The following is a 14,699-nucleotide window of genomic DNA, read 5'->3' as shown; positions in this document are numbered from 1 at the left end:
AAACGATATATTCCACCATGGTACGAAGCACTTTTGAACGTTTCTAAAACTGCATGTCACATTCTAGGGATGTGATTTTCAGCCTGAGGTTTTATTCCTCTAATAATGTAAAATTTGTGTAATTTCTAATATGCAAACGGTATTCTAAGACTGTTTCCTTCTTGCTGCAGTAATTGATTTCGTGGTGACGTCATTATCGTTCTTTTGATCTGTCACTCGAGAAATATCTTTATAATTTTAAAGTGTAAAGAATTTCGTGAGAATTTTGATAAGAGATGCCTCGGCATGGTCATTGGACTCTAAATCCTAATGTCGCAGGTTCGAACTTCGGTTGCACCAAACATGGTCGCCCTTTCAGCCATGGAGGAGTTATGATATGACTCTCAAACCAACTCTTCGTTGATAACAGAATAGTCCAAGTGTAGGCTGTGGGTAATAATCCATTTCGTAATACTTTTAGAGTTTTTATGGTGACAGCTTGTTAACACACTTAGAGAACAACTTTATTTTATTTAGACGAAATATATGTAGCATCAAACTAAATAGATATTTTCATATACTTTACAAATGGTTATCGAAAGTCGGCTCGTTGGTCTAGGGGTATGATTCTCGCTTTGGGTGCGAGAGGTCCCGGTTTCAAATCCCGGACGAGCCTTTTTCTCTCACTTTCAGTGATACTTCTGAGCAGTGAAAAAGGTGTATTATTCTAACACTATTTTATATCCATATACCAAGATTAGTTGTGTTTGTCATGCATAAATTTATATATTTGCAGAAGTATAAAGTTTTCATTACACCGCGAGTGGAACCTTAGAATTTCCTAAAATCTCCTTTCCCTAAACTGCTGAATTCACCAGCTTCAAAAATGGGCTCTTACGTGAATAAAAACTCATCGCTCTAAATATCGTTCGTAACATCAATACCTCTCGAGGATTCAGCAGATACCTCGATCTAGCATTGCTCTAAGACAACACACACATGATTGAAGAAATTAAAGTCGCATTACAGCGACGATGATAATGAACTGAAAAAATGTAAAATAATAACACATAAATGTCTGTGTGTCACGTGTGTAAAAGCAGCCCTGTGAAACAGTTGTTCAAGACCGCTTACGTGTCACAGCATCCCTGTAATACATTTGTTCAAGGCAATCTGTGTGCCACGTATGCTATAGCGGCCCTTTAAAATACTAGTTCAATACTGTCTCTGTGTCACGTACTTTAACGCAACCCTGCAAATACAATGTCAGAATATCATTCATTTATATTAAAATGCAAAATAATTTATTGTGGTTAAATTATTTATCAAAATGAATATAACATAACATAAACAAAAACTAATATATTAATCCAACTACATCAAGAGGAGATAGTAACAACTAATTCCATTTTGTTAATTTGGAAATTGTTGTATACTTCAAAATATACATTCACCTTGTCATTCGCCCTGATTCAGATCTCATTAACCTCTGTAATATTTAAGATGTATTAGATCTGGCCGATAAAAAATATACTTATGATGCCATTTCTTTATAGTACACTTTCAAACTTAACTGTGAAAGTCACGACGCTGCCTCTTTAAAGCGGAAACACAAACACGTGTTCAGTCAAATTAATTAATATTAACAAAAGGAGAAAATTTCATTCAAACTACCACACTTTAACCAATAATATATTTCCATATTTTACGAAATTCTTCAAAAATCCCAATCGCTGAATTTCCATAAAGAAACAGCGATTGAAAAAAAAAAGAGTTGTGCAAAAAAAAAAGTGATCGTTACGGCTACAAAACGTCAAACACTTCTTGCACTGTACATCGTAATATTACAAGACTCAGATATGTTCATTACGTATATTTGACGAATGAACTAAATCATTATTCGGTATTGTAAGTACGTCGCACAAAGTTAGGCGTTTGTAAAGGATCTCGAGAAGTATTTTCACGATTTTGTGTATGTATTTACTGTTGTAGGATTTATGAACATTTGTTAAAGCAACATAGTGTTTCTTTCCATTAATGGATCTTTAATTATATGTGTCTTATTTTACCATTAAAATTAAAATTCTTTATTTGTCAGTTTAAGAGTGTGTTTTTTCTTGTAGCAAAACCACATGTAGCCGTTTCCATCAAGGAGTATGAAACCCCTGATTTTAGAGTTGTTATTTCGAATCGTTACAGCTGTCCGAGTTGAATGAAGTTGGGTGTATTAGCAATGTAAAATAAATATTAAGAGTTAAAACTCCACTCATGATAACAATGACGAAAAAGGTGCATCAGGAATCATACGTAATTCAAAAGAGAAACTTATTTCTAATAAACGAGCAGGTATGAAGATGACATTCGAAGAACTACTACTTTTACAGGTTAGTGGCACTTTTACGCTCTTAAATATATGTTACGTGACAAAGAGAACATAATTCTAACTATTTATCGCCGTCTGTATCATAATACGAAGCAGTTTCTTCAAGACTTATTTCCTCACAAATCTTATCTCTGACCTACGTAAAGAACCAACAGTTTCACGATTGATAACTCTCGAGGAGAAAATTAATAAATTACGTATTATAAGGCATCATTTCTTTATCAAAAACACCTTTAAAAGAAAGGGAAAACTCTGACGGAAGTCAAGGCCAAATGTTCTGTTATCAATATAGGCTTCGAATGTTAGCGGATTTTTTTTGTGTTTTTGGTTTGGGACGTTCTGGAATCATTCAATTTGAAACTAGAAAGCTTTATTGCAGTCTTTCATATCAGCATCTAAATGTCGAAACGATACATTCCACCATGGTACGAGGCACTTTTTGAACGTTTCTAAAACTGCATGTCACATTCTAGGGATGCGATTTTCAGCCTGAGGTTTTATTCCTCTAATAATGTAAAATTTGTGTAATTTCTAATATGCAAACGGTATTCTAAGACTGTTTCCTTCTTGCTGCAGTAATTGATTTCGTGGTGACGTCATTATCGTTCTTTTGATCTGTCACTCGAGAAATATCTTTATAATTTTAAAGTGTAAAGAATTTCGTGAGAATTTTGATAAGAGATGCCTCGGCATGGTCATTGGACTCTAAATCCTAATGTCGCAGGTTCGAACTTCGGTTGCACCAAACATGGTCGCCCTTTCAGCCATGGAGGCGTTATGATATGACTCTCAAACCAACTCTTCGTTGATAACAGAATAGTCCAAGTGTAGGCTGTGGGTAATAATCCATTTCGTAATACTTTTAGAGTTTTTATGGTGACAGCTTGTTAACACACTTAGAGAACAACTTTATTTTATTTAGACGAAATATATGTAGCATCAAACTAAATAGATATTTTCATATACTTTACAAATGGTTATCGAAAGTCGGCTCGTTGGTCTAGGGGTATGATTCTCGCTTTGGGTGCGAGAGGTCCCGGTTTCAAATCCCGGACGAGCCTTTTTCTCTCACTTTCAGTGATACTTCTGAGCAGTGAAAAAGGTGTATTATTCTAACACTATTTTATATCCATATACCAAGATTAGTTGTGTTTGTCATGCATAAATTTATATATTTGCAGAAGTGTAAAGTTTTCATTACACCGCGAGGGGAACCATAGAATTTCCTAAAATCTCCTTTCCCTAAACTGCTGAATTCACCAGCTTCAAAAATGGGCTCTTACGTGAATAAAAACTCATCGCTCTAAATATCGTTCGTAACATCAATACCTCTCGAGGATTCAGCAGATACCTCGATCTAGCATTGCTCTAAGACAACACACACATGATTGAAGAAATTAAAGTCGCATTACAGCGACGATGATAATGAACTGAAAAAATGTAAAATAATAACACATAAATGTCTGTGTGTCACGTGTGTAAAAGCAGCCCTGTGAAACAGTTGTTCAAGACCGCTTACGTGTCACAGCATCCCTGTAATACATTTGTTCAAGGCAATCTGTGTGCCACGTATGCTATAGCGGCCCTTTAAAATACTAGTTCAATACTGTCTCTGTGTCACGTACTTTAACGCAACCCTGCAAATACAATGTCAGAATATCATTCATTTATATTAAAATGCAAAATAATTTATTGTGGTTAAATTATTTATCAAAATGAATATAACATAACATAAACAAAAACTAATATATTAATCCAACTACATCAAGATGAGATAGTAACAACTAATTCAATTTTGTTAATTTGGAAATTGTTGTATACTTCAAAATATACATTCACCTTGTCATTCGCCCTGATTCAGATGTCATTAACCTCTGTAATATTTAAGATGTATTAGATCTGGCCGATAAAAATATACTTATGATGCCATTTCTTTATAGTACACTTTCAAACTTAACTGTGAAAGCCACGACGCTGCCTCTTTAAAGCGGAAACACAAACACGTGTTTAGTCAAATTAATTAATATTAACAAAAGGAGAAAATTTCATTCAAACTACCACACTTTAACCAATAATATATTTCCATATTTTACGAAATTCTTCAAAAATCCCAATCGCTGAATTTCCATAAAGAAACAGCGATTGAAAAAAAAAAGTTGTGCAAAAAAAAAGTGATCGTTACGGCTACAAAACGTCAAACACTTCTTGCACTGTACATCGTAATATTACAAGACTCAGATATGTTCATTACGTATATTTGACGAATGAACTAAATCATTATTCGGTATTGTAAGTACGTCGCACAAAGTTAGGCGTTTGTAAAAGGATCTCGAGAAGTATTTTCACGATTTTGTGTATGTATTTACTGTTGTAGGATTTATGAACATTTGTTAAAGCAACATAGTGTTTCTTTCCATTAATGGATCTTTAATTATATGTGTCTTATTTTTACCATTAAAATGAAAATTCTTTATTTGTCAGTTTAAGAGTGTGTTTTTCTTGTAGCAAAACCACATGTAGCCGTTTCCATCAAGGAGTATGAAACCCCTGATTTTAGAGTTGTCATTCCGAAGCGTTACAGCTGTCCGAGTTGAATGAAGTTGGGTGTATTAGCAATGTAAAAATAAATATTAAGAGTTAAAACTCCACTCATGATAACAATGACGAAAAAGGTGCATCAGGAATCATACGTAATTCAAAAGAGAAACTTATTTCTAATAAACGAGCAGGTATGAAGATGACATTCGAAGAACTACTACTTTTACAGGTTAGTGGCACTTTTACGCTCTTAAATATATGTTACGTGACAAAGAGAACATAATTCTAACTATTTATCGCCGTCTGTATCATAATACGAAGCAGTTTCTTCAAGACTTATTTCCTCACAAATCTTATCTCTGACCTACGTAAAGAACCAACAGTTTCACGATTGATAACTCTCGAGGAGAAAATTAATAAATTACGTATTATAAGGCATCATTTCTTTATCAAAAACACCTTTAAAAGAAAGGGAAAACTCTGACGGAAGTCAAGGCCAAATGTTCTGTTATCAATATAGGCTTCGAATGTTAGCGGATTTTTTTTGTGTTTTTGGTTTGGGACGTTCTGGAATCATTCAATTTGAAACTAGAAAGCTTTATTGCAGTCTTTCATATCAGCATCTAAATGTCGAAACGATATATTCCACCATGGTACGAGGCACTTTTTGAACGTTTCTAAAACTGCATGTCACATTCTAGGGATGCGATTTTCAGCCTGAGGTTTTATTCCTCTAATAATGTAAAATATGTGTAATTTCTAATATGCAAATCGTATTCTAAGACTGTTTCCTTCTTGCTGCAGTAATTGAATTCGTGGTGACGTCATTATCGTTCTTTTTGATCTGTCACTCGAGAAATATCTTTATAATTTTAAAGTGTAAATGAATTTCGTGAGAATTTTGATAAGAGATGCCTCGGCATGGTCATTGGACTCTAAATCCTAATGTCGCAGGTTCGAACTTCGGTTGCACCAAACATGGTCGCCCTTTCAGCCATGGAGGCGTTATGATATGACTCTCAAACCAACTCTTCGTTGATAACAGAATAGTCCAAGTGTAGGCTGTGGGCAATAATCCATTTCGTAATACTTTTAGAGTTTTTATGGTGACAGCTTGTTAATACACTTAGAGAACAACTTTATTTTATTTATACGAAATATATGTAGCATCAAATTAAATAGATATTTTCATATACTTTACAAAGGGTTGTCGAAAATCGGCTCGTTGGTCTAGGGCAGGGGTGTGCAACAGGCGGCCCGCGGGCCACAACCCGGCCCGCCAAGCCATTTAGTGTGGCCCTAGTTGTTGTAATCCAACGCAAATGGAATATTTTTAAAAGCATCGATCCTACGGGATTCCCAGCCTTCGATCGACAAACTTCTAAAATTATCTATGCTAGAGAGGAGCAGGCCGAATTCGATTGGTCGGCCTCCTTAGGGCATGAATAGGTGACGTGCACTAGCACTATTGTCTACGACTCAACGTCATGTCCTGAACCTCGCCTTCGCTCGCTGGCGACAATTTTCCCTAACCTCTGCTGTCCGTCATTCATTATTGGTGAAAATTTTATTACCTTTTACAGTTACTACAAGAGATTGAAGGTAAATTGATTATTATTTAGCATATTGTTGTGACTTTACTGAATTTATTAAAATTTTTGCTTTCAGATGCATCTGATTCTAGTACAGTGTGACCTCGTTATTCGCGGGGGTTACGTTCTTTACCCTCTCGCGAATAGCGAAAAACCGCGAATATTGGACGCAGTTTTAAAACGTATATGTATGCGATTATATACTATATGAAATGCTTCCCAAACACTAATGATACTTATACTCATTGATGCAGTAATAATGTAGCAATATTGCATACTGTTATGTATTTCACTAAATTGTACCGTGCGTTACCGGGCTGTGCTTTGCCGTTTGCGTTGTTGGGGAAGCTGGGGCAGTCAGCCAATAGCAGTCCAATCTTGTTTGGTGAAGACGACAATTGATAAAACGGCTTGATTGAGTAAATACAACAGAAATCTCCTCGAAAAGCCCTTTCAGTCTCTGTGACCTACAAAAAAACGCAGTTCGCGCATAACCCGCGAATATGCGGGGCCGCGAATGGCGAACCGCGAATAGGCGAGGTCACACTGTATTTTGCTATTCTCAATTAATTTAAGTACCGGAAGGCTATGATCGGGATGCCAATTTAGAAACATGTGTTTCTGTCCATAAGAGGTTCCATGTGTAAATAAATTCTATGTTTTTTCTACTTTGCTATTTTCGTGAGAATAATTTTTTGTTTTGATTTCAGGGCTAGTAAAATGTCAGCAGTTAAGAAACGAAAAAAATTGATGATGAGGGAAGGTTATTCAACAGTGAATGGTGCACAAAATATCTTGTTGTCCCACATAATCAAGGTGTTGTCTGCCTCGTCTGTCAAACTACAATTGCAGTCATGAAAGAGTACAATATTAAGCGACATTACGCAACTAAGCACTCCTCCCAGTTTGATGAAATTGTTGGTCAGGCACGAAAGGACAAAATTGAACATTTAAAAACATCCATTGAAAAGCAACAAGGTGTTTTTACCACTTTCAAGAAAAATTCAGAACTGGTGACAAAACTGAGTTTTAAGCTTTGTGAATGTATGGCAGAAAAGGGAAAGCCTTTCAGTGATGGAGAATTTATTAAAAATTGTTTAACAATATTCACAGAATATGCATGTCCAGAGAAAAAATATTTGGTGGAGCAAACTAGCCTTTCCCGCTTTTACTGTCTCACGCAGGACAAAAGATCTTTCAGAGGACATCAAAGAAACTTTGAAAGAGAGATTGAATTCGTGTGAAGCTTTCAGTCTGGCTTTGGATGAAAGCACTGATATCAATGACACATCCCAACTTGTCATTTCATCAGAGCTGTTACTGCAGGCTTTGATGTTTTCGAAGAGTTTTTTTTAGATATGGCAAGCCTTTCCTCCACAACCACAGGACAGGATATTTGTGAACAAGTGCTTAAGGTTGTAGAAAAGTTTGAACTGAATCCTTATAAATTGTGTGGTGTTACAACAGATGGTGCTCCTTCCATGACAGGTAGGACAAATGGATTCACCAAGAAATTTCTAACTGCAATTGGAGCACAAGACGTAGTTGTAAGCCATTGCATTATTCACCAAGAGAGCTTGTGCACCAAAGTTCTGATTTTGCAGAAGTCATGAAAAATGTCGTCCAATGCGTAAATTATATTCGAACACGAGGATTAAATCATCGACAATTTTAAACTTTTTTAGATGAGCTGGACAGTGAGTATTCAGATGTTTTGTACTTCTCTGCTGTACGTTGGCTTAGTAGAGCTGCTACTTTGAAGAGATTCTGAATCTGCGAGAGGAGATTAAGTTCTTCATGGAGAGCAAACGTCAGAATGTGGACTTCTTGAGCAATGAGAACTGGCTGAATGACTTAGCATTCCTCACAGACATTACACAGCATCTGTCTGATTTAAACTTAAAACTACAAGGGAAAAGTCAACTTGTGAATAAGTTGTTTGAGCATATTTGTGCTTTTGAGAAAAAATTGGAACTTTTCCAGGTTCAGTTGAGAAGAGCCATATTGACCCATTTTACATGTCTTGCAACCAGGAAACTGGAATTTCCTAATCTGGATTGCACCAAATATGGAACCAGTGTACAAAAGCTGCGTGATGAGTTTGCAAACAGATTTCCAGATTTCAGACAAACTGAAATTAGATTGAAATTGTTCGCTTAACCTTTTGATTTGGCAGTGGAAGACTGTCCTGATGATTGCCAAATGGAACTCATTGAACTGCAGGCTGACATGGACACTAAAAGGAAATTCTCTGAAAACAGTTTGCTAGACTTTTACAAACTCTGTGTACGTGAAAAGTTTCCCAATTTGTCCCGTCATGCACAAAGAATTGCCTCCTTTTTTTGGTAGCACCTACTGCTGTGAGCAATTTTTCTCCAAAATGAAGCTCATCAAAACCAAATGTAGAAGTCAGCTGACTGATGAACATTTGACCAGTCAGTTAAGAGTGGCAACCACTTCTGTCAAAGTTGATATTGACAAGCTCTGCGAGGACTCTAAATTTCAAGTGTCGCACTAAAATGATCACTCATGCAAAAATATAAAATATTATTGCTTGCATTTTGAGAATTTTTTTTAATTTATTGTGCATGTACACGAATAAGCTTGTTTTTTAAGTGGCCCCGCTTGATTGATGAAGTTGGATATATGGCAAACCGACGAAAAATGTTGCACACCCCTGGTCTAAGGGTATGATTCTCGCTTTGGGTGCGAGAGGACTTGGGTTCAAATGCCGGACGAGCCCTTTTCTCTCACTTTCAGTGATACTTCTGAGCAGTGAAAAAGGTGTATTATTTTAACACCATTTTATATCCATATACCAAGATTAGTTGTGTTTGTCATGCATAAATTTATATATTTGCAGAAGTGTAAAGTTTTCATTACACCGCGAGGGGAACCTTAGAATTTCCTAAAATCTCCTTCCCCTAAACTGCTGAATTCACCAGCTTCAAAAATGGGGTCTTACGTGAATAAAAACTCATCGCTCTAAATATCGTTCGTAACATCAATACCTCTCGTGGATTCAGCAGATACCTCGATCTAGCATTGCTCTAAGACAACACACACACCCGTTCCTAACATGATTGAAGAAATTAAAGTCGCATTACAGCGACGATGATAATGAACTGAAAAAATGTAAAATAATAACACATAAATGTCTGTGTGTCACGTGTGTAAAAGCAGCCCTGTGAAACAGTTGTTCAAGACCGCTTACGTGTCACAGCATCCCTGTAATACATTTGTTAAAGGCAATCTGTGTGCCCTTTAAAATACTAGTTCAATACTGTCTCTGTGTCACGTACTTTAACGCAACCCTGCAAATACAATGTCAGAATATCATTCATTTATATTAAAATGCAAAATAATTTATTGTGGTTAAATTATTTATCAAAATTAATATAACATAACATAAACAAAAAACTAATATATTAATCCAACTACATCAAGATGAGATAGTAACAACTAATTCCATTTTGTTAATTTGGAAATTGTTGTATACCCTAAAATATACATTCACCTTGTCATTCGCCCTGATTCAGATCTCATTAACCTCTGTAATATTTAAGGTGTATTAGATCTGGCCGATAAAAATATACTTATGATGCCATTTCTTTATAGTACACTTTCAAACTTAACTGTGAAAGCCACGACGCTGCCTCTTTAAAGCGGAAACAGAAACACGTGTTTAGGCAAATTAATTAATATTAACAAAAGGAGAAAATTTCATTGAAACTACCACACTTTAACCAATAATATATTTCCATATTTTACGAAATTCTTCAAAAATCCCAATCGCTGAATTTCCATAAAGAAACAGCGATTGAAAAAAAAAGAGTTGTGCAAAAAAAAGTGATCGTTACGGCTACAAAACGTCAAACACTTCTTGCACTGTACATCGTAATATTACAAGACTCAGATATGTTCATTACGTATATTTGACGAATGAACTAAATCATTATTCGGTATTGTAAGTACGTCGCACAAAGTTAGGCGTTTGTAAAAGGATCTCGAGAAGTATTTTCACGATTTTGTGTATGTATTTACTGTTGTAGGATATATGAACATTTGTTAAAGCAACATAGTGTTTCTTTCCATTAATGGATCTTTAATTATGTGTGTCTTATTTTTACCATTAAAATTAAAATTCTTTATTTGTCAGTTTAAGAGTGTGTTTTTCTTGTAGCAAAACCACATGTAGGCGTTTCCATCAAGAAGTATGAAACCCTGATTTTAGGGTTGTTATTTCGAAGCGTTACAGCTGTCCGAGTTGAATGAAGTTGGGTGTATTAGCAATGTAAAAATAAATATTAAGAGTTAAAACTCCACTCATGATAACAATGACGAAAAAGGTGCATCAGGAATCATACGTAATTCAAAAGAGAAACTTATTTCTAATAAACGAGCAGGTATGAAGATGACATTCGAAGAACTACTACTTTTACAGGTTAGTGGCACTTTTACGCTCTTAAATATATGTTACGTGACAAAGAGAACATAATTCTAACTATTTATCGCCGTCTGTATCATAATACTAAGCAGTTTCTTCAAGACTTATTTCCTCACAAATCTTATCTCTGACCTACGTAAACAACCAACAGTTTCACGATTGATAACTCTCGAGGAGAAAATTAATAAATTACGTATTATAGGGCCTCATTTCTTTATCAAAACACCTTTAAAAAAAAGGGAAAACTCTGACGGAAGTCAAGTCCAAATGTTCTGTTATCAATATAGGCTTCGAATGTTAGCGGATTTTTTTGTGTTTTTTGGTTTGGGACGTTCTGGAATCATTCAATTTGAAACTAGAAAGCTTTATTGCAGTCTTTCATATCAGCATCTAAATGTCGAAACGATATATTCCACCATGGTACGAGGCACTTTTTGAACGTTTCTAAAACTGCATGTCACATTCTAGGGATGCGATTTTCAGCCTGAGGTTTTATTCCTCTAATAATGTAAAATATGTGTAATTTCTAATATGCAAATCGTATTCTAAGACTGTTTCCTTCTTGCTGCAGTAATTGAATTAATGGTGACGTCATTATCGTTCTTTTGATCTGTCACTCGAGAAATATCTTTATAATTTTAAAGTGTAAATGAATTTCGTGAGAATTTTGATAAGAGATGCCTCGGCATGGTCATTGGACTCTAAATCCTAATGTCGCAGGTTCGAACTTCGGTTGCACCAAACATGGTCGCCCTTTCAGCCATGGAGGCGTTATGATATGACTCTCAAACCAACTCTTCGTTGATAACAGAATAGTCCAAGTGTAGGCTGTGGGTAATAATCCATTTCGTAATACTTTTAGAGTTTTTATGGTGACAGCTTGTTAATACACTTAGAGAACAACTTTATTTTATTTAGACGAAATATATGTAGCATCAAACTAAATAGATATTTTCATATACTTTACAAAGGGTTGTCGAAAATCGGCTCGTTGGTCTAGGGTATGATTCTCGCTTTGGGTGCGAGAGGTCCCGGGTTCAAATCCGGACGAGCCCTTTTCTCTCACTTTCAGTGATACTTCTGAGCAGTGAAAAAGGTGTATTATTCTAACACTATTTTATATCCATATACCAAGATTAGTTGTGTTTGTCATGCATAAATTTATATATTTGCAGAAGTGTAAAGTTTTCATTACACCGCGAGGGGAACCATAGAATTTCTTTAAATCTCCTTCCCCTAAACTGCTGAATTCACCAGCTTCAAAAATGGGCTCTTACGTGAATAAAACTCATCGCTCTAAATATCGTTCGTAACATCAATACCTCTCGTGGATTCAGCAGATACCTCGATCTAGCATTGCTCTAAGACAACACACACACCCGTTCCTAACATGATTGAAGAAATTAAAGTCGCATTACAGCGACGATGATAATGAACTGAAAAAATGTAAAATAATAGCACATAAATGTCTGTGTGTCACGTGTGTAAAAGCAACCCTGTGAAACAGTTGTTCAAGACCGCTTACGTGTCACAGCATCCCTGTAATACATTTGTTCAAGGCAATCTGTGTGCCACGTATGCTATAGCGGCCCTTTAAAATACTAGTTCAATACTGTCTCTGTGTCACGTACTTTAACGCAACCCTGCAAATACAATGTCAGAATATCATTCATTTATATTAAAATGCAAAATAATTTATTGTGGTTAAATTATTTATCAAAATTAATATAACATAACATAAACAAAACTAATATATTAATCCAACTACATCAAGATGAGATAGTAACAACTAATTCCATTTTGTTAATTTGGAAATTGTTGTATACCCTAAAATATACATTCACCTTGTCATTCGCCCTGATTCAGATCTCATTAACCTCTGTAATATTTAAGGTGTATTAGATCTGGCCGATAAAATATACTTATGATGCCATTTCTTTATAGTACACTTTCAAACTTAACTGTGAAAGCCACGACGCTGCCTCTTTAAAGCGGAAACAGAAACACGTGTTTAGTCAAATTAATTAATATTAACAAAAGGAGAAAATTTCATTCAAACTACCACACTTTAACCAATAATATATTTCCATATTTTACGAAATTCTTCAAAAATCCCAATCGCTGAATTTCCATAAAGAAACAGCGATTGAAAAAAAAAAAGAGTTGTGCAAAAAAAAAGTGATCGTTACGGCTACAAAACGTCAAACACTTCTTGCACTGTACATCGTAATATTACAAGACTCAGATATGTTCATTACGTATATTTGACGAATGAACTAAATCATTATTCGGTATTGTAAGTACGTCGCACAAAGTTAGGCGTTTGGAAAAGGATCTCGAGAAGTATTTTCACGATTTTGTGTATGTATTTACTGTTGTAGGATATATGAACATTTGTTAAAGCAACATAGTGTTTCTTTCCATTAATGGATCTTTAATTATGTGTGTCTTATTTTTACCATTAAAATTAAAATTCTTTATTTGTCAGTTAAAGAGTGTGTTTTTCTTGTAGCAAAACCACATGTAGGCGTTTCCATCAAGAAGTATGAAACCCCTGATTTTAGGGTTGTTATTTCGAAGCGTTACAGCTGTCCGAGTTGAATGAAGTTGGGTGTATTAGCAATGTAAAAATAAATATTAAGAGTTAAAACTCCACTCATGATAACAATGACGAAAAGGTGCATCAGGAATCATACGTAATTCAAAGAGAAACTTATTTCTAATAAACGAGCAGGTATGAAGATGACATTCGAAGAACTACTACTTTTACAGGTTAGTGGCACTTTTACGCTCTTAAATATATGTTACGTGACAAAGAGAACATAATTCTAACTATTTATCGCCGTCTGTATCATAATACGAAGCAGTTTCTTCAAGACTTATTTCCTCACAAATCTTATCTCTGACCTACGTAAACAACCAACAGTTTCACGATTGATAACTCTCGAGGAGAAAATTAATAAATTACGTATTATAGGGCCTCATTTCTTTATCAAAACACCTTTAAAAAAAGGAAAACTCTGACGGAAGTCAAGTCCAAATGTTCTGTTATCAATATAGGCTTCGAATGTTAGCGGATTTTTTTTGTGTTTTTTGGTTTGGGACGTTCTGGAATCATTCAATTTGAAACTAGAAAGCTTTATTGCAGTCTTTCATATCAGCATCTAAATGTCGAAACGATATATTCCACCATGGTACGAGGCACTTTTTGAACGTTTCTAAAACTGCATGTCACATTCTAGGGATGCGATTTTCAGCCTGAGGTTTTATTCCTCTAATAATGTAAAATATGTGTAATTTCTAATATGCAAATCGTATTCTAAGACTGTTTCCTTCTTGCTGCAGTAATTGAATTAATGGTGACGTCATTATCGTTCTTTTGATCTGTCACTCGAGAAATATCTTTATAATTTTAAAGTGTAAATGAATTTCGTGAGAATTTTGATAAGAGATGCCTCGGCATGGTCATTGGACTCTAAATCCTAATGTCGCAGGTTCGAACTTCGGTTGCACCAAACATGGTCGCCCTTTCAGCCATGGAGGCGTTATGATGTGACTCTCAAACCAACTCTTCGTTGATAACAGAATAGTCCAAGTGTAGGCTGTGGGTAATAATCCATTTCGTAATACGTTTAGAGTTTTTTATGGTGACAGCTTGTTAATACACTTAGAGAACAACTTTATTTTATTTAGACGAAATATATGTAGCATCAAACTAAATAGATATTTTCATATACTTTACAAAGGGTTGTCGAAAATC

At 35.2% G+C, this 14,699-nt stretch overlaps 2 non-coding genes across 2 annotated transcripts; both read left to right on the top strand.

Annotated features, from left to right (window-relative positions):
* Positions 1–583: 583 nt before the first annotated feature.
* TRNAP-UGG (transfer RNA proline (anticodon UGG)) lies at positions 584–655 on the top strand. The gene has a single exon. It is a non-coding gene; the product is annotated as a tRNA-Pro (tRNA).
* A 2,696-nt stretch (positions 656–3,351) lies between these two features.
* On the top strand, positions 3,352–3,423 carry TRNAP-UGG (transfer RNA proline (anticodon UGG)). The gene has a single exon. It is a non-coding gene; the product is annotated as a tRNA-Pro (tRNA).
* The last annotated feature ends 11,276 nt before the right edge of the window (positions 3,424–14,699 follow it).

The sequence above is a fragment of the Tachypleus tridentatus genome, chromosome 1, assembly GCF_004210375.1.
Source record: "Tachypleus tridentatus isolate NWPU-2018 chromosome 1, ASM421037v1, whole genome shotgun sequence".
NCBI lineage: Eukaryota > Metazoa > Arthropoda > Merostomata > Xiphosura > Limulidae > Tachypleus > Tachypleus tridentatus.
The sequence above is the reverse complement of the archived record's forward strand: the minus strand, read 5'-3'. Positions and strand labels throughout refer to the sequence as shown.